We start from the raw sequence: 26,644 nt of genomic DNA on the forward strand, positions 1-26,644 counted from the left end.
CATGTGTATCCTATTTGGGCAGGCACACCACCACTTAAACAGATGCTGAGAGGCGTGGAATCAGAGCCAGAGGCAGAAGGTGGGAGGCAGAGACATAAGGGATAAATGAGGAGGGGAGGCATTGTGGGGAAGAGAGGAGACAGAGACTATAGAATAAGAGAAAGGGGGTGCGAGAGCAGGGAGGGAGGAGGAAGAGAAAATACAGCCCATCTTTCCCCCCACCTCCCCTACCCCCAACCCGACTAGGCTCTGAAACCAAGGAGGACCAGACCCCACTTCCTCAGTGACATTCACTAAAAGAAGCTTGAAGAGTAGAAAAGACCTCAGAGAAATTGTCAGTTGTGGGGCCAAAAATAACATTTAGAAATTGAAGTCTGTCTTTCCACCGGCCTTGGTGGGTGAGGAGCAAAGGAGTGTCCACCCCCTTCGCACTCGTCCCAGGGTGGCTGCAGCAGAAAGTATGGAAATGAGATCCCCCCCAGGAGTAAATAACAACAAAATACCCCTCAAGGAGTCCAGCAGAGATAGGCAAAGCTACATTAAAGAGACGGAGTGTCCCCAGGGAGAAGATCCACCTGCAACTTGATGGCGGCTATTAGCATATGGAAAGCATGGAAAAATACACACACACACACACACACACACACACACACACACACACAGAGGATGGGCTTCTGATTAACATCCTAGCCTGCTTCTCTTACCCCCAAAGACAAGCCAGACCCTAACCCCTTTCCCCAACAGTGTGGCTGAGACTGGAGTTTACCTATGGAGGTGCTGCCTCACTTATCAAGATGGGAATATCATTGTCCAAAGCAGCTTAGGTGGACACAAATCCCCGGGGAATCTTGAGCTTTGAATAAAGGCACAAGGATGACCTTGCTGCTTGTTGGCTTGACCCTGGAAGACTGCTGGAAATAGCACGTTTCTAGCTTCTGAACAAAACCTCACCACAAGTCTCCATTCTTTAGAAGACTAAAAATAAATTCAGAATTAATCACGACAGAAAAGGAACAGGCTCTTCAATGACTATAATTAGCTCTCCATTTATTAATGATGACTCAAATTATTAGGCTCATCGGAGTCCCAACTTTTTTGCTTACTAATTACACACCCGGGACAAGTGGCTTCACCTCTGGGAACCTCCATTTCCTCGTCTGCAGAAGAGGGGTGGTGATACCTGTTTCAGGAGACCACAGGAAGGATCCGCTCACAGGAGGCCGTCTGGGGAGTGTTCTCAGTCGAGAGTCCAGCTCTAGCGAGCAGGCACTGGTCTGGGTTCAGACTGGAAGAGACTTTACCCAAATCTAGGATCTGAGAAGCCAGAGGGTGGCTTTATTAATCATCATTTATTAATGATGATTGTCCTGATGTCATAAGCAGATGGAATTCATGCTAATTTACTCTATAGACTAATAAAAATTCCTTCCAGAGCCTTCCAGGACAACCTTGATGAGGAAATAGAAGACAGGTTTACATTCCTCCTGACTTCCCCAGCAGGATCTCCCGGTCAGGCAAATGCTCTCCGGTGGTCACCTAGAGGCCAGAGCCTGAGGAGCATGTGGACCCTGGACGCAGCCTGAAGATGGGGGAAGATGGGCTTTGTGAGAACCTTGTAGCAAATTGCCCTTCAAAGCTGCCCGGGCCAGCATCTTTTTTTTTTTTTAAATGAAGTATAGTTAGTTTACAATGTTGTGTCAATTTCTGGTGGACAGCATAATGTTTCAGTCATCCGTATACATACATATATTTCTTTTAATATTCTTTTTCATTATAGGTTACTGCAAGACTAGTGAATATAATTCCTTGTGCTATACAGTAGAGCCTTGTTGTTTTGTGCATCTTGAGTTACCACTAAGAAATGAAACTGCATGATAGGGTCCTCTATGGGTATCCAAAGTTGATGCTAACAGTACGGGAATATCCAGGTCCTTCAGGAATCCAGAATTCAACAAGAACTGAGCAAAAGGGAATTTTGGACAAACAAGGCAAGAAATGTGTACCATGTAGTTAATTGTTGAAGGTGGGATCCTTCAACCAGAGGGGGGTCATTAGTCTGTTCTCTCTCCTTTTTTATAGGTTTGAAATTTCCCATAATAAAAAAAAGAAAGTCTATGTACCCAAGCCTCTTCCATGTACCTACCTGTTAGGAAAGTCCTTCAGGATCTCAGTGAGAGCCTACCTGCTCAGTTTTCAAACAATTCTAACAAACTAATTTTTCTTAGCTAGTTTTTTGGTCCATACTATATGGAACAAGGTGTCTTGACAGCAGGAGGAAGCGCCAGCTGACAGTTGACACTGATGGGGAGAAGGATCTGGGAGAATTACTAAAAAAGACTCAAGAAAATGAAAAGTATGTTAGCCCAGAGCCATTTCTCACTCAAGATCTCATTAAGGTGTCGGTAATGGACATTCATGAGCATGCTGAGCAGCACAGACAGACAAGGCAGAGCTGAGTCAGCAGATCCTGAACGAAGCTTGAAAAGCAGGTGATGTGGCTGGAGCCTCAGTCTCCTCATCTGTGCAACAGGAACAAAGGTCTCTGCCCTACTGATCTCACCGCTGGGAAAACCAAAGTAGGCAATGCATTGAAGGGTGGCTCATGAACTAGAGAGCTTTCTCAGATACGAAGTTTTGTAAGAGTGGCAATGACCCTGAGCCCTTCCATTTTAAAAGTCAAGGCACTGTGTACCCCTTTTTAAAATGATCTTTGTCTTAGTCCATTTTGGCTGCTATAACAGAATACCAGAGGCTGGGTAGTTTCTAAACAGAAATTTAATTCTCACAGTTCTGGAAGCTAAAGTCCAAGATCAGGGTGTCAGCAGATTGAGCGTCTGGTGAGGATCCACTTCTTTGTTCGTAGACGGCCCCCTTCTCACGGTGTCCTCACAGGGCAGAAGGGGCAAGGCAGCTCTGTGGGGTCTCTTTTACAAAGGCACTAATCCCATTCATGAGGGCTCCATCCTCATGACCTGCTCAGCTCCCAAACACCCCACCTCCTAATACCATCACACTGGGGGTTAGGTTTCAACATATGAATTTTGCAGGGGGACTCATCCAACCATGACCACCTTCATCCACAGTGCTTAAACTACCTCAAGTTATTTCAAGTGTTTGCAAGTAAAAGGGACAGAAGTTTAGTTGATTGACAATATTGTGTTAGTTTCAGGTGTACAGCAAAGTGATTCAGCTATATATTTTTTTCCTTTTCAGATTATTTTCTATTATAGATTTTATATAGAATATAGTTCCCTGTGCTGTACAGTATAATCCTTGTTATTTCTCTCTTTTATATATAGTGGTATGTATCTGTTAATCCCAAACTCCTAATTTATCCCTCCCCCGATTTCCCCTTTAATAATCATAAGTTTGTTTTCTATGTCTGTGAGTCTGTTTTTGTTTTATAAATAAGTTTATCTGTGTCATTTTTTTTAGATTCCAAGTATAAGTGATATCATATGGTAGTTGTTTTTCTCTGTGTGACTCATTTCACTTAGTATGATAATCTCTAGGTCCATCCATATTGCTGCAAATGACATTATTTCATTCTTTTTTACAGCTGAGTAGTATTCCTTTGTATATGTGTGTGTTCTCTCTCTCTCTCTATATATATATAGTATATATAAAACATCTTTATCCATTCATCAATTAATGGGCATTTAGGTTGCACCCATGTCTTGGCTTTTGTAAATAGTGCTGCTTATGAACATTGGGGTACATGTACCTTTTCGTATTAGAGTTTTCATCTTTTCTGCATATATGCACAGGAGTGGGATTGCTGGATCATATGGTAACTATCTTTAGTCTTTTAAGGAACCTCCATACTGTTTTCCATAGTGACTGCACCAATTTATATTCCCACCAACAGTGTAGCAGGGTTCACAAAAAAGGACAGTTGATTTATGGACAAATTCATTGATGTGGAACCAACTCACTTCCTAACAAAAATTAAATGAGGTGGCTGTAAACATTGGTCATTTGGGGGGAAAGGCAGTGGAAATGGAGGGGAGGGTAGGAGGAGATGACCCTTTCTTTATAAATCTTGGCATCTTTTCATTAGTTTCAATGAGCACATATGACTTCTGCAATCTAAAGCTAATAAAAAAAGAGTATTAAGAAAATGAGGGGGGAGGGTATAGCTCAGTGGTAGAGTGCATGCTTAGCATACACAAGGTCCTGGGTTCAATCCCCAGTACCTCCTCTAAAAATAAACAAACATAATTACCTCCCCCCACCAAAAAAATAGAAAAGAAAAGAAAAGAAAATGAAATACTCATAGTAAGCAAGGGAATAGAGATCTTGAACAGAGATCTTGTACCGGTGGCCCTTCACCAGGTTAGGCAGGGGATCTGGACACTTTTTCCCATGGTGAGCTCCATCTTCCAGCAACACTTGCCTTATAGGGGCTGAACCTGTTAGCCTCCTGAGCAGGGCATCAGGCCCTGAAGCTCTGAGCAGAAGGTTACTGAGATGCGGAGTCCAGGTCTATGCTGGTCACGGGATGGGATCAAGAATTAACTTTGGGAAGATAACTCCAGCAGGGTCCTATAATTGCACATATATCACGTGCAGGTAAGCCTGTGGGGCTACCTGGAACCTTGAACTCTGACCCTCCCCATGTGCCCCCACCCTCCCTGCCTCTTGAAATAGTATCCTAGTGAGTTGGTATTAAATTGAGTCATACAAAAACAGCAGTGCCAGCTCCTTTTGGGACTTCCAAATAACAATTTTAACTTCACAATTTCGGTGCAACATCTCCCATCCAGACCTACCCCTAGGAGGAAAATGAGGCCCATGGAAGCCCCCAGTCCAGTCCCAATTCTCCCACATTCCTTGTTGACCATCCACTCTACAAAGCTTTACCTTATGTTATGCTGGATTCATGATATAAAACACCAGCAGTTCACTGGAATCACTGGGAGCTTGTGACAAATTCAGATACCTGGGACCCACTGAGGAGACTTTGGTTGGGGAGGTCTAGGTGGTGTGCATGCTTAAGTTCCTTGGTGGTTCTCACGCACAGACCTGGCTGAGACCCTTGGCTGAGTGCAAGGTTCCCACCTCTTGCTGTATATCAGAATCACCTGGAGACTTAAAATATCCTGATGGCAACCCTGTACTCCATACTCAGTAAATCAATATCCAGGAGGGGGAAGCAGGCATCAAGATATTGTAAAGATCTCCAGGGGTGTCAATGAATAGCCAAGTTTGGGAACCACTGACACAGTGGGTAATGGACTTTGCTGACTTTTATTCCCAGAGCCAGGAGTCACCTGCAGCCCCAAACTGACCACATCATCAGGGAATAAAAATCATGCAGGGAGGGTAGAGACCTGCCCATGTGGGGCTCTGATTAGGCCCTGGGTCAAGCTTACCTGTTCCCCTAGTACCAGACTCACTGGCTTTGCCTACCTGGCAGTCTGGCTGTTGAGACTGGATACTTGCTAAGCCTTGCTGCCTCAGCCCCTCCTGTTTCCAGGGCAGCTCGCCTTCTGATGCCCATAGCGAGAGACACACTTGGGAGCTGCTTCCCCTGCCTGGGAGTGCAGCCCAGGACCCACCAGGGAGCGTGTTGCCATGACAATTGTGGCACACTGCTCCCCAGCCCCCTTCTGCCACTGCAAAAGCCCTGTGAAAAATCAGAATTCACAGGGCTTTTCAGACTGCCCTGACTTCCCACGAAGGGGATGTGGGAGATTTTTCCCCCTCTGTAGTTTGGGAAGATGGGGCAAAGGAGAGGACAGCCACCAAAAAACCAAAAAACAAAACCCAAAAAACCCCAAAACAATAAAAAACAAATTTCCCTGTCTACTAGGATATATGAAGAAATCTACTTTCCTATAGCAAGGATTGTCAACCGTAATTGTTGTCATGGCATTTGTCAAGAGGAAAATGAGTGGGGACATAGGAATGAAAAAGAGCCATTTCTTCAGCTGGAGGAGGAAGGCTGGAATGGAGAGAGAGGGGAGAGAGCGTGGGGGCTGCACTGAAGGGTGATCCTTAGAGAGAAAACCACAACTGGAGGAAGAGGATGAGGTTGAAGGGCTGTGTGGGGCAGGAGTGGGTAGCCTAGTAAAGGAATCAGGGAATTTCGCCAGGAAGGAGAGATAGATCAGGGAAGAGAAAACTAGTTACCCACTGTTATGGAACAATTCCTGCAAAATATAGTGGCTTAACACAACAATAAATATCTATTAGCTCATGGTTTCTGTGGATCAGGAATTCAGGAGCAGCTGAGCCGGGTGCTTCTGGCTTGGGGTCTCTTAAGAGGTTGCAGTCATGGTGTCAGCAGGGGCTGCATCATCTGAAGGCTTGACTGAGGCTGGAGGACCTGCTTCCAAGATGACTCATTCATGTGGTTGATGAGCTGGTGGTGGCTATTGGTAGGAGGCCTCAGCTCTTAACGCAAGGAGCCTCTCCTTTGGGCTGCTTGAGTATCCTCATGACCTGGTAGCCAGCTTCCCCCAGAGAGAGCGATCCAAGAGCCAGTAAGACAGAGCTGCTGCCATGTTTACGACCTAGCTTCAGAAGCTACTCACCTTCCCTCTACAATAGCTTATTGGTTACACAGCCAGCCCTCTGTGGGGCTCGGAGGGATTATGTGAGGGTGTGAACACCAGGAGGTGAGGCTCCCTGGAGGTCATCTTGGAGGCTGGCTACCACAAGGAGGAAATCCTTCTGAGTCATGGGACTGTCAAGTATAGTTGCACAGGTTAATCTCTGCACAAGGAAACCCAGCATATGGGGCAAGCGCGGATTGCAATCCAGGTTGAACTCTGAAAGTCTGGCCATGCCCCAGCCAAAGCAGGCAGGTATACCTTTTTGTAATGTGCCTCTCTAGAAGAGGCATATGCATTCTTCCTACAAAGGTATAGCTTGTGCCTCAGCCTCAATTTATCAAGATACTTTTAAATGTAAATAATAGAAAATCCACCCCCACCCCCCCACAAAAGAATGTAATGTATTGGTTCCTATAAATGAAGGATGCAGGGATATGAAGCTTCAGGCATGGCTGGATCCAGGGTCTCAAACAATGTCCTAATCTCTCTATATCTTAACTCTGCTTTCTTCTGATTTGATGTGACTCTGTCAACTTTACTCCTTAAAGCTCTCTCATTATCATGGCAGCCAGCATCTTCAGTCTTACTAATGCTCAGATTCAGCCCAGGTATGGAGATTCTTTCTTCCAGCATTTGAATTAAAAGTTCTGATCCTGACTCTCTTTGACCCCTTCCTTGAACATTCTCTGTGGCCAAGGGGACGGGATATGCTGATTGGCTTAATCTGCAATATATGGTCACCCCTCAAAACTATGGGGGCTGGCTTAGCCCCACCCTGCAATTTCAAGACGTTTCCCCCAGGGGAAGCTGTGGATGCTAGGGAGGTAAAAATCCCAGTGGTCTTCCATAACTCTGAGTCAGTACTTGACTGAATCTGGATGGAGAGGGTTCCTCCTGGAGCCTTGGGCTGATGCTAATGGTCAGAAAATGGACCAGGTCAGTGCTGAGACACAGAGGTACAGGAGGAAACATATGATGGCTCACTTAGGCGAGATCAGAGTTTCCCCCAGGCTTGGCTGATGGAGCCTCAGATGATAGGCTTATGATCTAAGCTGCAGACCTTTTAGAAGTAAAAAGTAGAATTTTGTTTTCAAATTACTTTTCTCAGTAGTATATAAACTAAAAGAATCTATTCACTTACCAAATTTTCCATCAAACACATTTGAAGCACTGTGCTACACTGACTTGTGATGAAACAATATTAAAATAAAAAATGGGGAACCATAGGTGTAAATCCAGGACTGATCCCTTTTAGAATTTAACTCTCAGTACCCATTGCTTATCCAAATCTACTCACAGGCATGAGTTAGACTAGCCTGACTCTCCTTTTGGAATTGGAGACCTCTCCAGGTGTGTGCCCATTTGGGCAGTTCCAATTTTGGGGATGAAAGTTTCCTGCTTTGCCTTTTCCCATGCTTGAGTCATGGGAAACTCTTCAAAATTCAGCATATTCTTCTCCGGTTGGGGACCTTATCAATTCCATCCCTAAACTTTAAAAATCCTCAAATCTTCCCTTGCACAGCAATTCCTGCTTTACCTACACATTCCTCTGTCCTGAGGCAGAGAAAAGAGAAGCACCTGGAGACCCGCGATTCAGGTTCAAGCAGGGGAAATGAGATTCCTGTTAGCTAGATGAGCCACCAGCTCCAGCCCCCTGCTAGCACACTCTATGGCTCCCTCCTTCCCCTTTAAGTGTCCTTATCTACATGTTAGTAACTCTACCAAGAATGATTTAAGATTCTGCTCAATTCTGCGTTTAAAAATCTGACTCTGCGAAAATTTGCTGGAGAAATGGCTTCTATTTTTAAAGGGGCTGATTCTTTATTCTTTTTTTCTGATTATTTTCAAGTGAAATTTGAACTTAATGGAGCGGTTTTGAAAGCCCAGCTGCACCGTGGATCCTTCCTAAGCTGTGCAGAGCTGGGTCTGAAGTGAGGGGGCACTTCCATTGGGGGTCTGGTGATTTATTAGGTAATTGCAGGGGGCATAGGGATGAGCACTTAAAATGATGTTAAGTTGAATATTTTGATGAGCATCAAACATGATTTCATGAGGTTTTTGCTAGCACAAGGTGTGGTAAAAGTCATGAAGGTGGCTTTATTAATGTCCCACAGCTGCTTTAACAAATCACTGCAAACTCGGTGGCTCACAAGGACATACATTCATTCTCTCATGGTGGTGAAAGCCAGAAGTCTGAAATCAGTTTCACTGGCCTGGCCCTGCAGCCTCCAAAGGCTGGAGGGGACAATCTGTTCCCAGCCTCTTCCGGCTTCTCTGGTAGCTGTGGCTATTCCCCTGGCTTGTGGTCACGTCACTCCAATCTCTGCCTCCCTGCTCACATGCTTTTTCCTCTTCTGTGTGTAGTAAAATCTCCCTCTACCTTCCTTTTATAAGAATGCATGTGATGGCATTCAGGGCCCACCTGGATAATCCAGGATAATCTCCCCAACTCAAGATCTTGGATTTAATCACATCTACAAAGTTTCTTTCTTTCTTTCTTTCTTTCTTTTTTTTTTTAAACCAAACAAATGTATTTATAAGCAGCAGGGATTAGGATGTAGATATCTTTTGAGGGGCAAAGGGGTATTATTCAGCCTGTCACAGTGGCGTAGGAAATTTGGAACAAAGCCAGTTAAGAAATAAAACTTTGTGTACAGCACTAGGAACTACATTCAGTTTCTTGTAATAACATATAATGGAAAAGAATCTGAAAAGAAAAAATATATATAGGTATGTATATGTGCAACTGAATCACTTTGCTGTATACCTGAAACAAACATTGTAAATCAACTACATGTCAATAAAAATTTTTTTTAATTAAAAAAGAAAGAAGACTGTACCTTGTACACCCACCCAAGGGTCTCCACCTGCTGTTGTGGAATCTGCTCCCACCTAACTGTCACCAAAGACCCTGGAGGAGTAGGATGTCAGGGGAAGGACAGTCGTCTCCAGGCTCCTGTGGCCTGTGGAGGGGAAATACTTGTGGGAGCGACCCTGGACCCATTCATTCTCCGTAACCTGAGATTCTTGGACACTGGTGACAGCCACCTTGGACAGCGTGAATTTTAAGTTGTCCAGATTCCAGTGAGGGCTGTTTTACTCCATACCGATCACTACCTTGGGGGTCCCCCTCAGATTTGCACTGTATTTATTTAAATTACTTTTGAAATGTTAATCACCGAATGTTAATAAACACAGTAATTACTCTTGATTTTCCTTATGGGTTCCATTTATTAACGGGAACTGAGATTATTCATGATCTCAGAAGGAAGCATGAGCTCTCTAAGTAGGCTAATGCGCTTTTCTTATGAAATTAACGAAGACATTTTCTTATTGCATAATCAGTAAATTAGAAACGGGATTATGCCATTTAGGGGAAAGGTGCCGGAGCAACTTCTCGCTGGATCTGATTAGCGCATTGACAGAGAGGGCTGTCTCTTGGGCGCCTTTCTGGAAGGAGGGTTTAGCAACTGACCTCGTGTAATTCGGCAAGTTGAGTTAAAGTGTGCAAGTGAGGCCAGTGGGAGAGACGGACTGGATCTCCACCAGCTTTGATCCGATCTGGCCTGCTCCCCACCCCCACGCCCACCGCCCGCCCTCCACGCATCTGCATCCGCGGGGCCTGTGATCGCTCTGTCAAGTGGCACCAGCAAGTGATGTCTCCTTTGGCTGAGCAGACAAGAGCAGACCGAAGGAGCCCGAGAGCTCCGGGGGAGAGGCCTGACGGTCTGCAGCTGGCGGGAAGAAGGAGCCAGACCAGCGTCAGGTCTTTCTCAAAGACTGAGAACCTTGGCAGAGAAGCTCGCTCAAAAACCCCCTTCCCCAAAGGTCAGGCCTGATGACCTTTCTTTGACCCTGCTCTTCTTGGGGCTCACCAGCATGGGAGATGCTGGCTCCGGACCCACAACGACCGACCCCTACCATTGTCAGGCTCAGCTCTTGCCTCCCCTGATCTTGATTCAAATCCCAGTGTTGGATATTTTTCCTCAATGGGGTCCTTTTAAATAAAGGATGTGTTGTTCAGGAAGATAGGAGGGCTTCATGCCTGTGCTGTAGTCTTTGGTCAAACACAGAGCAGACTTCCCCACGGAAAGAGCATGACGTCGTCCCGCGGCTGGGGTCCTGGGTCACAGGGAGACAAAGCTCTGATTAGAGCTAGTCAGAAAGACACGGCGGGGTGGACATCTTGCTGGATTTATTCACAGGACCTATCACTAGTGACCAACAGCTAGAAGCAATAAAAATAGGTCTCAAAAAAATTTTTTTTTTTTCAAAAAAGAAGCTTAAATGAACATTCTGTACCTTTCCATATGATAAACGGGGATTGATCTTACTATAAATTATGCATCAGCACATAGAATTTGCCTCAAGTTTTTGGATGAATACTCCCTAAACTGACCATGTTTCTAACAAGCAATATTTAAATAAACTACATTTATTTTCTGTCTTAGAATATTAAAAATAAAATAAAAAGAGTCCCATGTCAGGGGGGCAACGGACTCAGTGACTTTAAAGGTCCCTGCAGTCCTGCCAGTCTGATTCTTTTATGACTCGCTCATGCCTTCCTCCTGGGCAGAGCGGTGGGGTGGTCAGAACATGGGCTCTGGCATCAGACAGATGGCCCAGGGTTTGTATCAAATCCCACTGCTCACAACTGTGCAGCCTTGGGTTTGTCACTTCTCTGGTCACTTGCCCTTGTCTACGAAAATGGAGATACCATGTTCCTCGACAAGTTGTTGGAAATTATGAGACAGAAGGGCACTGGGCCAGTAACCAAGCCCAGGCCTTCTTGACAAGCAGCATGTGCCCTGCCCCTGCCTGGCTTTGTAGGTAGACAATGCCTTGGTGCATCTGGGCACCTAGGGTTTCAGAGGCAGGAATTCAGATCGAGGATCCAGAAAAATTCCAGTAGGGGGAGAGCCTAAGAGAAATCCCAAGAGCAGACTTAACAGACCTGGCCATGTGGACCCCAGAGCCTTGGACCACTTTGCTTTTCACACAAGATGCACCTCCCTCTGGGGACCTCCCACCAATGTTTTCTGGTTTTGGTTGCATCAACAGTTTCCTCCCTTGGGTGGAGAATGGCCAGGTGTGACCTGAGGGGAGGAATTGGGGCGCTCCCCCTAGTGGCCATCACCAAGCATGTCAACAAGGGGCCTCCCGCCCACAACTCCACCCCATCTTCTCAGGGCCTTGTCCTTTCTGAGTCTGCTTTCCAAATCTGGCCGCTGCCTCTTTACACAGGGCCAGTGACCATAGATTGGAAATCCGTGGCTCTCATTTACATGTTCAGCACAATATTGTTGAAAAATGTTATTACATGGTAGTACTTAAATATCCAATTTGACATAAAAATCCCAATGTGTAATTTCTCTTGAAAAATCAGAAACTCTGGCCACACGGACCTTGGGCTTCTGCCTGGTAACAATTGGTCAGAGCAGTGTGCAAAACAAGCAAAAATTCCTGCCCTCGAGGAGCTTATGGACTGGTGGGGAAGGGGAGAGAGAAATAGCCCTTAATAAAACCAATTGTGATGCATGTGGGGGAGGTGAGACCCTGCAGGGCTTATAGGCCACTTAAAGGACAAAGGTTTTTACTCCAGTAGACAGGGGGCCATGGGAGGGCTCTAAGGAGGCTTCTGTCATGGGACACGATCGCTTTTACTTTAAGTTAGGTTGTTCTGGTTGCTGTGTAGACTGGGGCGCAGGGGCAGAAGCAGGAGGTTCCTTCAGGGGGTTGCTGTCATCCTCAGGTGGGAGGTGACTAGGATGCTGTCAGGTGGGAGGTGGGTTACCCTCCTCCAAGTCTTCACAGGTAGCCCATGTTTCTATATCCCGGGGGGATCATTCACCAGGACCCAGAGAATACCAGCTCTGTACCTGCACCATATAGAAGACACCAGCAAAGGCCAGCCCCCCGTGTGACTCACAGAACACTTAAAATTTTGTTAAAGTGTCTCCCTCAGGTTTCTGGGATCTTCTACACACTACTCTCCTTCCTTAGAAGACTTCTCCGCTCCCCCTGGTTAGCCCTGTTTTCAGCTTAGACATCGCTTTCTCCAGAGAGCCTTCCTTTACTCGAGGCCTTTGCTGGGGGTTGTTGTGTGGTGTGTGCCTCTCCCAGTCTAAAGGGGCTCCAATCCCACCTTACACAGGACTGGGACTAGGGGACAAATTCTGAGGTGTTACTCTCAGGGCCGTGCAAGGGTAGGGGTGGCTTGGGGGAGCCTCCTTACCCCAGCCCAGCCCTGGTTGTGGTCCCCCATATGGGAACCCCAGGTGAGGGGTCCTCTGCCTGGCCCTTCATGGCCCCAAATCCCTTGTCCAGTAGGGTTTCCCTGCCAGGGTGTTCCAATGAGATTGTGGCAGGAAAATGGTTGTGTTCCAGGTCTCAGGTAAGTCCCTGGGACACTCCTCGCCAAGGGAGGGTCCTTGGCTTCCCATAGGAAAGAATTCAAGAGTGAGCGGTAGTAAAGTGAAAGCAAGTTTATTTAGTGAGATGCACGTTCCATAGGCAGAAATAGGGACAGTCTCAGAAGGGAAAGCGGTCCCCGATGCAAGGGGTGGTTAGTTTTTATGGGCTGGGTAATTTCATATGCTAATAAGTGGGAGGGATATTCTATTTCAGGAAAGTAGGCGGGGATTTCCAGGAATTGGCCCCGCCCACTTTCTGTCCTTTTACGTCAGCCTGGGAAGCGTAGTGGCGCCTGGAGGGGTGTCACTTAGCGGCTGGCGTAGTAAAATAGCGTAGGAGGCGCAAGATGTACCGGAAGTCCATTCTTCCGCCATCTTGGTTCCAGGAGGTTCTAATTACTTTTTGCTGTATTCTCAACATCTGCGGCATTTCTTTTCCAAGGCTGTGCCCTGCCCCCTCCCTCCTGTCTCCGGAGGCACCGGTGTGGTGTTTGGAAGAGAGAAGAGCAGCAGAAGCCACGGCTCTCCAGCGCCCTCGCCTCCCCCCGCGGACGCCCCTCACTCCTGAGTCACCTTCCGGAGCTCGCCCCGCTGGGGGCCGCCGGCTGCTGAGAACGTAGGTGAGACCATCCCGCGTGTTCCCCACGCCCGGTCATTTCCCGCCCCACGCTTCTCTTTCCCTCCAGTGAACAGCTTCTTCCCTTAACTACCTGAGTGGCTTCCACTTTCCAGGCTGAACCCTCACCGACATAACCCCCGCCGTCCCCCATGAGGGGGTGGCTAAAATTGTCCCCAGCCGCCTGAACAAGCACCTAGCTGCCGCCGGTGAGCTCCGCCCACCTGGGCCCAGGCCTCCCGCCTTCCTTTAGTGCCTGCACCTGGCACACGGCTCTGCCTCTGCCTCCCAGGCAGAGTCCTCAGGAAGCCTTCTCTGGCCATGCTCACCCCTGAATGCAATTCACTCTCTGCCCCATTAAATACTCAACTTCTAACTCCATAGTTTTTTCCGCCCTCTTCACATCAACTTATCCCAATGTATTTCTTGATTATTCATTGACCACCAGCCTCTCTCAGTAGGGTTTATAGGGGCAGGCAGCCTTCAGCGCTGTGGTGTCTTGTTGGGAAATGAATGAGTAGCAGACACATAATAAGTAGATAAATGATTTGTTGCACTGAATTGCATCAAGCAGTCACCATCCATTGAGTACTTAGGGTAACATCAGCATAGTGACAGGCCCTGTGGGAGAGGTAAACAATAAATAATCTATAAAGAGAAATGAAGGGCTAGGTGTTGTTTATTTTTATTGAAGTACAGTTGATTTACAATGTGTTAGTTTCTGGTGTACAGCATAGTGATTCAGGTTATATATATATTCTTTTTCATATTTTTTGTTATAGGTTATTACAAAGTATTGAATATAGTTCCTTGTGCTATACAGGAGGACCTTGTTGTTTATCTGTTTTGTATATAGTAGTTCATATCTGCTAATCTTAAACTAACTTATCCTTCCCCTCCTTTTGATAACCATAAGTTTGTTTTCTGTCTGAGTCTTTCTGTTTTGTAAATAAGTTCATTTGTATTATTTTAAAATTTTTATTTATTTTTAATTTTTTAAAAATTATAGTCGATTTACAATGTTGTGTTTCCGGTATACACCATAGTGATTCAGTTATATATATATTTTCATATTCTTTTTTGTTATATGTTATTAAAAGATAATTGGATATAGTTCCCTGTGCTATACAGTAGGACCTTGTTACTTATCTATTTTATATATATCGTTTATCTCTTTATTATATGTAGTAGATAAATATAAATATATATAGTATATAAACATATGGTGTGTGTATATATATAGGAAATATATATACATATATAGTTAGTATCTGCAAATCCAAAACTCCCAATTTATCCCTCCCCTCCCCATTCCCCGACCTGTAACCATAAGTTTATTTTCTGCGTCTGTGAGTCTATTTCTGTTCTGTAAGTAGGTTCATTTGTGTCACTTTTTTAGATTCCACGTATAAGTGATATGATACAGCATTTGTCTTTTTCTGGCTTACTTCACTTAGTACGACAATCTCTAGATCCATCCATGTTGCTGCAAATGACATCATTTCATTCTTTTTATGGCTGACTAGTATTCCATTGTGTGTATGTTTATATATATATTTGCACATTCTTTATCCATTCATCTGTCAATGGACATTTAGATTGTTTCCATGTCTTTGCTCTTGTAAATAGTGCTGCTGTGAACACTGGGGTGCATGTATCTTTTGGAATTAGAGTTTCCTCTGGATATATGCCCAGGAGTGGGATTGCTGGATCATATGGTAGGTCTGTTTTTAGTTTTTCAAGGAATCTCCATGCTGTTTTCTATAACGGCTGCACCAAACTATATTCAAACCGGTAGTGTAAGAAGGTTCCCTTTTCTCCACACCCTCTCCAGCGTTTATTGTTTGTGGAGTTTTTACTGACAGCCATTCTGACCAGTGTGAGGTGATACCTCATTGTGGTTTTGATTTACATTTCTCCAATAATTAGTGATATTGAGCATCTTTTCATGTGCTTATTATTCATCTGTATGTCTTTGGAGAATTGTCTATTTAGGTCTTCTGCCCATTTTTTTTTATTGGATTTGTTGTTGTTGTTGTTGTTGTTGTTATTGAGTTGAATGAGCTATTTGTATGTTCTGGAAATTAAGCCCTTATTTGCAAATATTTTCTCTCAGTCCGTAGGTTGTCTTTTTGTTTTGTTTATTGTTTCCTTTGCTATGCAAAAGCTTACAAGTTTGATGAGGTCCCATTTGTTTATTTTTGCCTTTATTTCTGTTGTCTTGGGAGACTGACCTAAGAAAACATTGCTACAGTTTATGTCAGAGAATGTTTTGCCTATGTTCTCTTCTAAGTTTATGGAATCCTGTGTTATGTTTAAGTCTTTAAGCCATTTTGAAGATTTTTGTGTGTGTGTGTATGGTGTGAGGGTGTCTTCTAACTTCATTGATTTACATGCTCCTGTCCAACTTTCCCAACACCACTCGCTGAAGAGACTGTCTTTCTTCTATTGTATATTCTTGCCTCCTTTGTTGAAGATTAATTGACCGTGGGCGTGTGGGTTTATTTCTTGGCTCTCTATAGTCTGTTCCATTGAGCCATATGTCTGTTTTTGTGTCAGTACCATGCTGTTTTGATTACTGTAGCTCTGTAGTATTATCTGAAGCCTGGGAGGGTTATGCCTTCAGCTTTATTCTTTTTCCTACGTATTGCTTTGGCAATTCTGAATCTTTTGTGATTCCATGTAAATTTTAGGATTATTTGTTCTAGTTCTGTGAAAAATGTCCTCGGTAATTTGATAGGGATTGCATTAAATTTGTAGATTGCTTTGGATAGTATGGCTATTTTATTTTATTTTATTTTATTTATTTTTTTTCGGTGGGAGTGGGGAGGTAATTAGTTTTTATTTTTAGGAGAGGTACTGGGAACTGAACCCAGGACCTCATGCATGCTAAGCATGTGCTCTGCCACTTGAGCTATATCCTCCCTAGTATGGCCTTTTTAACAATATTAATTCTTCCAATCCAAGAGCGTGGGCTATCTTTCCATTTCTTTAAATTATTTTTAATTTCTTTTACCCATGTTTTATAATTCTCAGTGTGTAAGTCTTTCACTTCTTTGGTCATATTTATTCTTAAGTATTTTGTTTTGATTTTTTGATGTGGATTTTAAAGTTTTTTTTTTTTTACTTTTCTGATATTTTATTGTTAGTGTAAAGAAATGCAACAGATTTCTGTATGTTCATCTTGTTCCTGCTGCCTTGCTGAATTCATTTAACAGCTCTAGTAGTTTTTGTGTAGAGTCTTTAGGGTTTTCTATATATAGTATCAAGTTATCTGCATATAGTGAGTTTTACCTCTTCCCTTCCAATTTGGACCCTTTCTATTTTTTTTTCCTTGTCTGATTGCTGTGGCTTGGATTTCCAGTACTATGTTGAATAGAAGTGATGAGAGTGAGCATCCTTGTCTTGTTCCACATTTTATCAAGGGATTGGTATTGTGAAGGCATTGTTCCACTATGGCCATCAAAAAATGTCTCCCATCCAGTCAACTCTTGTTGCAGTATAACCTTGACACTCCCTCCATCAAAAAGTGGGTCTGTGTCCCCTTCTCTTGAAATTAGGTGGGCTTTTGTACCTGTTTTGACCAATAGAGGACGGCAGAAAAGTCGTAACAAATGATACAGCTGCCACCTGTATGGAAAACTCACTTCTGAAGTTTTCAGCTATAAGCACTGCAGCTCCCCTGAGGCCACCATACTTCTAGGAAGGCCAAAGTCCCATAGATGGGAGGCCCTGAGACCACTTGAAGAAAGATGCCCAGCCAGCCCCCAGCTCTCCAGCCACTGTCTGATTGCAATTGCATGAGACCGAGGCCAGAACCATCCAGATAAGAACTTCCTAAATTCCTGACTCTGAGAAATGACTAGTTTTATTTTAATCCATTGAATATTGGAGTGATTTGTTACACAGCAAAAGATCACTAGAAAAACTCTTGACTTCAAGGAATTCAAAATCAAATTGGAAAGCCAAGAAGTGAGTGAACTTAGCCAGGTTTATTAGACAGTGCCAGCAGTCTCTGGGTGACAAAGACCCAAGCTGTAAAGTCCTATCTATGTAAATATAGTAAGTACACCCAACCATGCACCCACCTTTTCTTTCCCTCCATTCCTATACCCAGCCCCTTCCTTTTCTCCTGATCTTGATTGACCTTCCAAGTCTTTGGTTCCCATCATAAATCTGCAGTTCCCTGCAGGGCTGACTTTCTCAGACTCTCAACTTGTTGGAGCTCTAAATTAATGAGCTACCTGGTCTCACCAACTTCACTTTGGATATACTGCCGAGAGTGGAGTCAAGGATGTTTAGACCACAAATCCCTAGTTCTGGCTCCTGGTTCTTGGCAACAGTCGTCACATAAATTTTCCAACAAGAGACACATCCGCATAATTAGACCAACGATATCGCAGACTCAGACACATGCAAAGAGGGCAGGGCTGAGAGAAGGGTACTATTCATCAAAACCTCATCATAAATTCAAGTTGAAGGATTGAAAAGAAACAAAACATGGACACTTCCCAAACTCGGCAGCTGGACGTCTCACTGAATTTCTGAAATCACTGCTGCTCAACTCAACATCTGGGAGAGAATAAAAAATAATAAAGATTTAAAAAGAACAGACGCTTGGCAATTAGCAATTGAAGTGCGGATCAGGAATATAAATTCTCCAAGGGCCTAAAGACAGAAATATACATTGGCACATGGGTCTTAGGACTGTGAATTTCATCCAGCTGTCACCACCGTTCTTTTTTATTATGGCTAATATTTAGTTAGCAAATGTACTTTCTAAGCAACGAACATAATTATGTTCAGGTTGGCATGACCTGAGTTAGGATGACCAAGTTTTTACTTATTCAGCATTGGCAGTGTAATACTACGTCCAAAAGATTTTAGTGCGGACCAGTAGCACCAAAGAACATTGGGAAGAACATTGTATTTACATTTGAGAGACTTGGGTTTAAGTCCTGACTCTTCCATTTATTAATTGTGTAAATTTGGCATTATTTAACCTGAACTTGTGAAGAAATCTGTACGTAGAGATAAGAATTGCCTCACAGAGTTTTTATGAGGATTAAGTTAGGTAACTGATCTTCAAAACTCCTGCCACATTGCTTTTAGCTTCTTCATCTATGAAATAGGAACAATACTTCTGTCACAGGGTTAAGTTACCCTGTAAGCTTTCCTTAGCTTATAATATTACTTAAGCTCCTTTTAAGACATGTAAGGTGCTTTTGGCTGTAAATAACAGAAAGTGAGACTCATATCAGCTTTAAAATGAAGGATTTTGAATTGTTCTAGTTAAAGAGAAGGCAGGAGGTAAGTGGTTCAAGGGTAGGATCAATGGTGTCAGGTGTTGAGTCCAGATCTCTGCAATCCATGTGAGTTTCCCCTCATGGTGGCAAGATGGCTGCTTCAGCTTCAAGCATCACATCTTTATACCAGAGCACCCAAAGCATGAAAGGAAAGGAATCTTTTCACACACTCTGATCAAGGAAGAAACATTTCTTAGATACCTCCTGCAGATTTCCCTTTACATTTCATTGACCAGAACTGGCCTGTGGCTGTCTCTTCTGGGAGGCAATCTGGGGAAATGAATGTTCAGCATTTCCAAAAGCTAACATGGGAAGCCGCTTCTACCAGCAAGGAAGAAAGGAGAGAAGAATAACTGGGGTAGGAAACACACTCTGCGCCTGCCGCTGTAACATATGTGAGAGCGTTTACCATGCTGGGACCCACTGGTCAATGGAAGTAACGTTTATGGGAGAGCTTAGTATATGCTAGACATCATTCAAAATGTTTTACATGCATCACTTTATTCCATCCTCTCAACAACCCTATGAGGAGATATGACTGTTATCCTTATTTTATAGATGTGGAAACTGAGGCTCAGAGAAGTTAATAAACTTTCCCAAGGTTACACAGCCCATGAGTGCTGGGGCCAAGACGTTTGATCTGAGTCCGAGCATATTGAGTCTTCACAGGAGGACAAAGGTGGATGCCCAGCTCACATCTTAATGACATGCTTATCCTCATTCTCACCTCAAGTTCAAGTGGGTTTGAGTTGTCATGTGGTTGTTGGGTTGTCTACCTATTTATCTGTCTTAGAGGTGAACATGTCCATGAAGCATTACCATTAAGCAGTGAGATCTTTTAAGTTGTTCAGAATTTACATGTTCAAATTGTGGTGGTCATCTGGGAGTGGGGACTTCATGATCAGATTCACCGTGGGGGAGCTGTGAGGTAAGTGACCCCAGCTCATCCTGGGATAGATTTGCACCTGTCACTTTACCTGGGGGTGGAGAGATTATCTCCAGAGACGGGGAGAGCAAGGTGCAGGACCCGCAGTCTCTTCTGTGCCCAAGAGTGTCTTGTGAACTGGGTGGGGAAGCCACAGGAAGGAAGACCCCAGCACAGCGCATGGGGCCCTGGGGAGAGGATTTGAGCCTGGCAGGAGGAGCAGGGCTCAGCCACTGGGCCTGAGGTTCTGGGTGCAGCATGTGTGTCTCCCCTGAGGGAGAAGATCTTGTATCACTAACGCTCATCATCCCAGGCCAGGGAACAGAACAGAGAGAAGGAGAACTCCTTCCCAACTGATCTGGAGATGAAAGCAAGTCCCAGCATCCCAAGGCAGAGCAGAGCACAGAGCTGGGGCCGGGCCTCGGGTGCTGATACAGTCTCCTGGAGCCTGGGGGAAACAGCCCTCGGCACCACCAGCTGCAGACAGAGGTCTTCCTTTGACCCCCTATTGTGTGCCAGGCCTGGGCTGGCTTAGTCCGTGCTCCCTACAGATATACTGACAAGTGAAAAGGAAATTAAACAGTGGGCTAAATTCCACGAGGTGGGGGTACAGGATGCCAGGAGAGCCCCCAGGAAGGGCAGGCACACGTGAGCTTCTGGAAGCCTTCTTGTTAGATCTTTCCTAATCTCCTGTCCTGCTTCTGATGCTTCTGCTATCTTGCTCTTCTCGGTAGCACCCCAGCCTGCACGGGGCAGCTAGATTTTTCATCCTGAAGCAGTGTTTTCTCAACCTTTTTATCATGATCACCTCTCCCCCGTCGTGAAATTTTAATACCAGAAGTATATTGTCTGTCTTTGTGTTACGTGTGTATCTGTGCTTTATGCATAAAAAGGGTAAGATTCTTCCATCTCCCGAGAACCAGTTTTTGTCCCCTCGTTGGCAAAATCGCCCCCTGGTTGAGAATGTACTTCTAAAAGAATAATCCCACCTTCCGCTGACTGGCAGCACGATCGTCCGGCTGTGCTCCGGCGTATCTTGTGTAAAGGCATTCAGTCTTTTCAGTGTTACGTAGAGCCCTTTCATCAGGGCTGGGAGGTTAAGGCACAGACAGGCACACCTCGGGGAGACTGTAGTCAGTGGTTCCATCAGTTATCTGTTACTCCATAACAGCTACTCTGAAGCGGAGCAACTCAAGACACACATTATCCTTCAGTTTCTATGGGTCAAGAATCCCGATGAGGTTGAGCTGGGTCCCCCAGCTCGGGGTAGTCCCACAGGCTGCAGCTGAGATGTTGGCCAAGGCCAAAGTCATCTCAGGTTCATCTGGGGAAGGATCCACTCCCAAACTCATTCACTGGTCATCGGCAGGATTCAGTTCTTTATAGACTGTTGGACTAAGGACCTCAGTTCCTTGATGGCTACCATTTGGAAGCCCCCTACAGTTCCCTGCCGTAAGGGCCTTTCCATAGGGAGCTGGGGTTGGGGTGAGGGTATGGCGTGGGGAGAGAGAGTGTGTGAGCAAAGCAGAAGTCAGTCTTCTGTAACCTAGTCTCAGGCTGACTACCATCATGTTTGCAGTGCTCTTTTCCTTAGGAGGCCCTGGGTGGGTTCCAGGAGGCAGAATCTCTGGGAGCCATTTTAGAAGCTGCCTAGCGCAGTGGTCAGGCTGAAATCAGGGGACACACAGGTCCCAAAAGTCAGGCCATGGGTGGTCTAGGTAGGGTAGGTGGTCTAGGTAGTGTGAGTGGCCAACAACCAGGCAAGCAGCCCAGGACCTTGTCATTAGAGCAAAGCCACGGGCCAGGACCAGGAAGGTGACACAAAATCAGGCATCTGCAGGAGTAGCATTCCAAGCAAGGTGTTGGGTCAAGTTGGGAAGGATGCTCCTGACCCCAGGCAGCCCTGGCAGTAGAGATGACCCAGGGCAGCAGCAAATGTCTAAAACTCGGTGATGGCCGTCTCAGCCAGGTAGCCTCTTACATACCATCTCCCTGATAAAGATGACCCCAGACCTTGGTGGTCCAGGGCCTGAAGGTGGGAGCAGTGATGCTCTTTAGGAAGGAGAGGAGTTGGGCAGGCTAGAGGCAGAACTCAGAGCAGACAGGGAAGCAGCATGGAGAAGCCTCTGGAACCAGGCTGGTGGGCTGAGCAGCCCAGCCCAGCCCAGCCCAGCCCATCCCAGCCGTTTGCATGTTGTGGGACCTTTGGGGAATAAATTGACCTCAACCTGAGTTTTCTCCTAAGATAATACTTAACTCATAGTGAGACTGAGAAGATGAAATAAGATACTTAAAAAGCCTTAGTTCAGTGTCTGCTGCAGAGCAAGCACTCAATAAATATTCGTTACTGTTATTACTATTATATAAGAGTAATACATGCAGAAAGGAAAATGAGTCCACTTCTCAAAATCAAAACTGCAAAAAGAGCTGAATCTTTTATGGTTGAAAAGATGCCAATTCAAGATCTAACACAATTTCATATTCATTAATAAAGTGTGGCAAGCAGGATGGGAACCAGAGTGGCTGAGTGGCTATTCGATGTCATACGTGGAGTGAGGTGCCTTATAAATCTGTCTTCATGCCTTCCTTTCAACTCACATAAATGATGGGTTATTATTCTCATTTCACAGACGAAGCAATAGAGATCCAGAAAGATCCAGTATGTTGCTGAAGGTCATGTAGTTAACAAGAGTCTGAGCTGGGAATTGCATAAAAGCCCCTTGGTGCCCAAGCCCACGACTTCTTAAATACAAGATCCTATTTATATTAAAAGTGGTTGGGTAGAGATGTTAACCAGACCCCACTTTTCTTACTCAAGGTACAGGTGTTACCACGTCCAAGCTCATACTGCTTGCTGCATGACAAGCCAGTAAATCGAGGGACAAGCTGTGGGGGCAAGGAATAGTGACTATTTGGAAAGCCAGCAGACTGAGAAGATAGTGAACTAGTGTCCCAAAGAACCACCTTTCCTGAGTTAGAATTCATGCTTCTTTTATACTGAAAGCGGTGGGAGTAAAGTCGAACATTTCTGGTTCCAGTCAGCCTCCCGGAGGGGATGTGTTAATTCCTTCCTGCCTACAGTCATTCACAGGTGGGCCTGGTCAGGATGTTTCCTGTGAGCTATGCAAAGGTATTTTAGCTTAATGCTCACTACCTGGGAGGCAGGGTTCCCAGAGATGAGCCATTATGTGTAATTTAAGCTTATAGGCAACATACCTTTAGTGATTAACAAGCAATAGAGGTGGGCTGGGTATAGCTCACAGGTAGAGCGTGTGGTTGGCATGCACAAGGTCCTGGGTTCAATCCCCAGTACCTCCATTAGAAATATAAATAAATAAAAATAAATGTAATTGCCTCTCCCCCCAGAATTAAAAAAAAAAACTTAAAAAAAAAAACAAAAAAAAAACAAGCAACAGAATACAAAGGTTAAAGTAAAAGAAGCAAACCAATACGGGGTCAGTCCTTCTTCGCTGTTACACAGGGTGCCAGAGGTGAGTTCAAGTCGTGGAGGATATGACAAGAGAAGACGGTGAATCAGCCAGCTCCTGAGGGCAGAGGATCCCGGGAAGGAGGCAGGTTCCTCTTTAGGCGATCAGAATCAGTCCAAGAGAGCAGAGGACCACGTACAACCTTATCAACAGGCATCAGCTCTTTATCACTGGGGTTACCCCTGGGAAGGAATGCCCCCTTCCTCCAGTCCGTCCTCCAGTCCGTCCTCATCTACAAACAGACTTACTTTTACACATGGTCTCCAGCAGGCTCTGGACTTCCAGGAGGTTTTGATTAAGGATGGAAGATTCTCCAACACTGTTTTTTAGATACCACAGTGTGCACTCAAGGTCAATGTCAGTTGTCAATTAGATACAATGTCAATTGGAGACAATGATTGAGGTGCTTAGTTGCAGGAAAGTGTAAGCAGAAAGGGGTTTACTATAGGGTATTAGGCCATTTGCAACGGGTCTAAGAAGGCTGGAAAACCAAGCTCAGATGTCACACAGCCAGGACATCTAGCTAGCCATACTGTAGGGCTTTCCTGGTTTTAAATTATGTATAAGAAGGTGTTTGGGGACGTGCTTCAAAATGACATGGGAGGGGGAAGAGTATGTTGGGGTAGAGATGAAAAGAAATTGGCCTCAATAACTTAAACCTGGAGTAGGTAAAGGAGCGTTCTTTTTACTAGTCTATTTTAAAAAACAGATTTCTTGAGATGTAATTTACATACCATAAGTTTCACCCATTTAAAGTGTACAATCCAGTGATTTTTAGTGTATTTACTGAGTTGAGTAATTATTACTACATCTACTTTTAGAACATTTTTTATCAACCTTCAGAGAAATCCTGTACCATTAACAGCCACTCCCCTTTCCTCCTCTTCCCAGCCTCTGGCAACCAGTAATCTCCACTTTCTGTCTCCATAGATTTGCATGTTCTGGACATTTCATATAAACGGAATCATACAGTACGTGGTCTTTCGTGATTGGCTTCTTTTACCTAATGTTTTCTAGGTTCATCCGTTTGTAGCATGTATCAGTGCTTCATTTTTTCTTGTTGACTAATATTCCATTGTACGTATGTATCACCTTTTGTTTATCCATTCATCTGTTGATAGGCAGTTGAGTTATTTTCACCATTTGGCTGTTGTGAATAATGCTGCTATAAGTATTGGTATAAAAATATCTAAGTCCCTGCTTTCAATTCCTTTGAACATATATCTAGGAGTGAAATTGCCTGATCATATGGTAATTCTATGTTTAACTTTCTGAGGAACTGCCAAACTGTTTTCCACAGCAGCTGCACCATTTTACATTCCCACCAGCAATGCATAAGGGTTCCAATTTCTCCACATCCTTGCCAACACTTGTTATTTTTGATTCTAGCCATCCTAGTGGGTGTGAAGTGGTATCTCATTGTGGTTTTGATTTGCATTTCTCTGATGGCTAATGATGTTGAGCATCTTTTCATGTGCTTATTGGCCACTTGTTTATCTTCTTTGGGGAAATGTCTATTCAAATCCTTTGTACATTTTTAAATTGCAGTTTTTAAAAATATTTTTAATCAAGTTGTTATAATACTTTATATATTCTAGGTGCAAGTACCTTATCAAGAAAAGGATTTGCAAATATTTCCCAGCATTCTATGGGTTGTCTTTTCACTTTCTTGAGGGTGCTGTTTGAAGCATAAAAGTTTTAAACTTTGATGAAGTCCAGTTTCTTCTATTGCTTATGCTTTTTGTGTAATATCTAAGACATCATTGCCTGAACCAACTGCATGAAGCTTTGATTTACTTTTATGTTTTCTCCTAAGAGTTTCAGAGTTTTAGCTTTAAGTTTAGGTGTATGATCGATTTTGATATTGTGTGAGGTAGGGGGTCCCAATTTATTCTTTTGCAAGTGGATATTAGTCTGTCTACATTAGTATATATTGAGTTTTTCACAATAAAGACCTAACTACAAAAATGGCAATGACAAATCATATACCAGGTAGGAACTGCCTTTAGTTGCTAATAACAACTACTTAAAAATAAGAGTGGCTTCAGCAGTATATGTTTGCTTTTTTAACTTACTCATTTTAGGTCAAAGAAGTTCAGGAGGTAGGTACAGCTGATATGGCAGTTCCAGAATCATTATTGAACCAGGATCCTGCTCTCTGTTTGTTTCAACATTCCTGTGTGTGGCTTCCAGCCTCAAGGTTACCTAATGGTCACAAGGTGGTTGCTGGAACACCAGCCAACTCTTCTGCATTCTGAGCAGGAAGAAACAAAGGAAAATGGGAGTTATCCCTCTTTAAATAACTTTACCTGAAACCAATTAAAAAACTTGGGTTTACAGCTGATGGCTTCTCCTATGGTAGGGAGGCTGGGCATAGTAACATACTCGTCAGTATAAGGATTCTGGGTTTTGCGGGGAGGCGGGTAATTAGGTTTATTTATTTTTTTATATTTAACAGAGGAACTGAGGATTGAACCCATGACCTCATGCATGCTAATCATGTGCTCTACCACTGAGTTATACCCTCTGCTCCAAAACAAGGATTCTGAAAATAAGTTTTCTATTCATGGATATCAAGTAGCCAATGCAACAGGCTGTGGTGGAGTAGCAGTTATCCAACCAATATCTTTTCTTTTCTTTTTTTTCTTTTTTAGAGATTATCCAACTGCTAACTACATGTTAAAATGTTCGTGGGTTTGTTCACTGGGTCATATACTTTGTTTTGGGTTTTTTTAATATATATTTTTTTGAAGTATAGTCAGTTTACAATGTTGTGTCAATTTCTGGTGTACAGCACAATACTTCAGTTGTGTAGAAACATACATATATTCGTTTTCATATTCTTTTTAACTGTAAGTTGTTATAAGACTAATAGCTATTTTTCAGTATCTTTAGTGGCAAGTAGGATTGAGGGATCATGAGCTCAGTACTGCCAGAGCTTTCAAATTTTAGAGGCTTGAATTTTACATTTCCTATGAACTCTCCTGATTTTTCAGTGTTGGCAATCAACCAAAAAAACCACATTTCACCTTGCCTGGGCCAGACACAATCCATCTGTGGCCCATATTCCGTATCCATGCTCCTTGTGGGTGACTTCTGCTTTCAGGTGATCATCAGAGCCCTTTAAACACCTGAAGGGCACGGGAGCGGTATTACACTTCCTCTGGGTGGCTCTGAGCCAGTGAGTGAAAGTCACGAGGAGGGAGGTTTTGGCTCCACTTTAGGAAAAGCTCCATCCGCAGAGCTGTCAAAAACAGAAGGAGCTGCCTGGGGAGGTAGGAAGTTCCCTGTCGCTGGAGGTGTTTGAGCAGATGCTGGAGAACTGCTTGGCAATGA

At 44.2% G+C, this 26,644-nt stretch overlaps 1 long non-coding RNA gene across 2 annotated transcripts in view; it reads left to right on the forward strand.

The window, feature by feature from the left end:
- LOC116669321 overlaps positions 1 to 26,644 on the forward strand; it is a 58,757-nt gene that overhangs the window by 5,628 nt on the left and 26,485 nt on the right. For both annotated transcript variants that reach the window (XR_004326686.1, XR_004326688.1), the window contains exon 2: positions 13,416 to 13,593. This is a non-coding gene — a long non-coding RNA (uncharacterized LOC116669321). The remainder of the gene's footprint in view (positions 1 to 13,415; positions 13,594 to 26,644) is intronic.

This window comes from Camelus ferus, chromosome 16, assembly GCF_009834535.1.
Source record: "Camelus ferus isolate YT-003-E chromosome 16, BCGSAC_Cfer_1.0, whole genome shotgun sequence".
Lineage (NCBI taxonomy): Eukaryota > Metazoa > Chordata > Mammalia > Artiodactyla > Camelidae > Camelus > Camelus ferus.